This window comes from Macrobrachium nipponense, chromosome 4 (genome assembly GCF_015104395.2).
Source record: "Macrobrachium nipponense isolate FS-2020 chromosome 4, ASM1510439v2, whole genome shotgun sequence".
NCBI lineage: Eukaryota > Metazoa > Arthropoda > Malacostraca > Decapoda > Palaemonidae > Macrobrachium > Macrobrachium nipponense.
The window spans coordinates 44,982,333-44,986,089 of NC_061100.1; positions in this window are offsets into that span (position 1 = coordinate 44,982,333).

The window sequence follows — 3,757 nt, forward strand, 5'->3', positions numbered from 1 at the left end:
GATACCAGACGGCCTGTGGCCATCTGGGGGCCACCAGGATCATCCTGAGGTTCGGGGTGCCCCACCCCGAACGCACGGAAGAACCCGTAAACAACTGTACATCCGGGTAACGGGCGCCCTCCTCCACACTCGCCTGATCGAGATAGGAGAAGGACTCCGAAACCCCACCCGCGGGGAAAGGCAACAACCGTGGGAGCTGAGCAGGAGGAAGGAAGGAAGAAGAAGTATCCGTAACCAAGGGGGTCGCAGGAGAACTTCCCGACGACTCCCTGGCAGGTCTTCTCTTCCTCCTCCCCTCGTACAGCACCCACTGCGCCTCGGACCGATCATCACAAACCAAACATGTATTTGACCGAGAGCAATCCCGCCCTCGGCAACAAGAACACCACTCGTGAGGATCTACCTCAACATATGATCTGAATGCCCCATAGCGGCGCCCATCCACGCCAGGACAAATTCTGCGTGACGTGGTAGGGCGCGGGGAATTATCATCAACTTGATCCATTATTAGAAAATGAAAAAGACACTGTACTTACAATACACTTTTTTATTACGCACAAACCAGAAAGAGAAAACAATCACACAAAGCGAACGACGATCAGCAGGCAGAGAGCGCAACGAACAGGTCTTCACCCAGCGCGGCCGAAAGCAAAAGTGATTCCTCGCCTCCCAGTCGCGCTGCGCGCACACTGGCGGACAAGCAGCTAACTACGTTACCCCTTGTTCGAAGCTTACGACCATTCCAGCTGCCGCTTAAGCAATCTTCCTAGTGTAAAAGACCGATGGTTTGTATATTGTGTCGGAACAATTGACCTTTTCCTTTTTAAAGGAAATAGTGATGGCCACAGGTGTGAGTAAGAATAGACCAACGTGAAATGACTGTTAACAGTGTGTATTTTATAATCTCATTACATTTTACGAGTATCTGTTTATTTATTTAATTATTTGTTCATTTATTTTTTTTTCTTTTCCAATTACTAGTCTCTTCTGTCTGTTTATCTGTTACCTTCTGTTACTAATTTCTAATGAACACCATAATATTCTTTGGAAGCTTGAATTTCAAGTCAGTGGCCCCTTTGGTGGGCTTGTTCCATATGAATACGGTTTATAGAACCCCCTTTCCTTTCTACCTTTTTCTTATTTTTCCGGCCCTGGGCAAGAACAGGACCTCTGGTTGCCCGTCCCAACTGCCCCTAACAATTCGCACGTCCGTCGTCAACAATCATTGTGCCTATGAGTAACTTGAATTATTGGGTAATAATAATTCACTGACATAGAACTCGAGCGTAACGCTGGCCACTTGTTTCTTAGGATATGTAGACACCGGATGTCTGATACCATTAAGAAGTTTTCTGTTTCCTGATCAACCTTTTTAGCCTTTCTAGGGGATCGTTGTAGTCTCAAAGTTAGTGATATTATTATTCTAAAGAATAAGCCCACCACCACAGGGTCCAGTGACTTGAAATTCAAACTTCCAAAGAATAGTATTCTGCCGTTTATTGGAAAGAAATAATAACGGAAGGTAATGGGATATACAGAATGAATAGATAACCAAACACACACACACACACACACATAGAGTTTCATTAGCGACTTGTGTTTGTGATGGTTAATTTTTCAGAAATCATTTTCACAAGCAATTTATAATTGCTACCAAAAGTCCCCCTACTCAAATGATTCTTCAATGAATTCTTTAGTTCAATTGAACGTTTGCAACAAGTATGCACGCACTAATACAGTCCGTATCTTTTTTTGTCTGCTCTCTCTCTCTCTCTCTCTCTCTCTTCCGGTTTTTTTTTTACGTCATCTATGGCAATAAATTCGGTTTTTGAGTTGTGTCACTCTTCTGGCAAATGAGCGATGGTCCGACTGACAGTTCTACTTTTCACGTGGAACGTTTCACCCCTTCTAACAGTCGTGGGGGAGAACTGACAGGTATTACTGTCCCTTTTATCCAGGTATTGCTGTGGTAACTATCCCTTTGATCCAGGTATTATTGTAGTGACTGTCCCGTTTATCCAGTGTTCTGTGGTGACACTCCCTTTCATCCAGGTATTACTGTGCTGTCAGTCACCTTTAACCAGGTATTAATGTGGTGACTGTCCAGGTATTACTATGCTGTCCCTCCCTTTTGTCCAGGTATTACTGTGGCGACAGTCCTTTTATCCAGGTATTACTGTGAAGACTGTCCCTTTTATCTAGGTATTATTGTGAGGACCGTCCCTTTTATCCAAGTATTACTGTGAAGACTGTCTCTTTTATCAAGGTCTTACTGTGCTACAATTAACGAGGAAATTTGCATTTGAACGAATTGAAAAAAAACCGCCTTATATCTAGCACGTCGGGCTTGGCCAAAATACGTTTTTTTCCCTATATAAAAAATAAAAAAAAAACCCCCCCTCCCCCTTTTATGATGAAAAGCTGGGTATTTGGGTGGGGTTGAAAAATCATTGACTTCCTTCACCTATCAGGGGATCCTAACTTAGGATGCCAGGAAGATTCGCTCTCATGAGCGTCGCCCCAACCGACTCTAATTTATGGAACTGTGAATAAAAATAACAGGGTTGCAACCCAATGTAACCAAGTCAAAGGCACAGAAAGCCTTTCATAGCCAGACTTTTTTTGCCGCCTCCTGGACTGCAACTTAACCTAACTTTGGGAATTTAACATTAAAAATTATCGGCTGGGAATCTACCCTTACCTAACCTGAACTAAACCTTAGGAATCAGGTCATAGCCTGGTAGACCACTAACACAAGCCTAGGTTACTAGGTCCTTACTTAACTAGTGCACGCTGCACTTTAATGCTTTCATTAAAGTATCATGGACCATTTAAAACATATCCTTGTATCACTTCCCTAACCCCCAACTCAAAAAAGTTTACCCTTTTCAGAATCAGAACCTACAGATACTACAGGTTGCCATGGCAATGTTAGAATACCTCCTTGTGTGCCTATTTTGCTCTTGTATTTTCACCCGCCTAAAATACTCATACCAAATTACCAATATCCGCTGTAGTCCGCAACAATTTTGGGATATAGGCTATAGAGTTTCAGTAGCCTTACGCTGATCATTTCTTGTTCACGAAACGAATAGGAGGTAAAAACTACATAGAAAAACGTCTACTGCCATAGTCTAGCTCGTTGCGGAATATTTATATAGACCTACCAATACCTTTTCATTCACCAAGGCAACTGATCCAGTACATAAATATTAAATTGTTGATTTCTACCAGACCCGTATCCTTCAGTTGTAAAATTGCTGCAGGAACTTAAGCAAAATTACTTGGTCTTGAAGACACTCAACAATTCATCTTGTAAATGAAATCCCAACAGTTTACGTTCTCAGATCAATCTGCTGATATTATATAAGTAGAAAGTTATCTTCACCTCTTTCATACACTATTAAATAAAATTACTGACGTTAATAGTTGTAGAACAGGAGTCTCTTTATAATGAAAGTTTGCTTCGTCACCGACGTCGGGCGGACGACACACAAAACGGCAGAAACCGGAAGACTTCTTTTGAAATGCCATTGATGTAAACACACATACAAGTGAAGCTTCTATATTATTATGTGATGAAAAATCATTTACGGTAAAATATAAAAAGATAGATTACTTTCTGGTAGTGTTATTAAAATGAATTTGCGCTGGACTCGTCATTCAGAAATCCCATGTATACTGTAAAGAAGTGTAACAGGGTGTTTTCCCTCGGCCACCGATCGAGTGTGTTACACACACACACACACACACACAC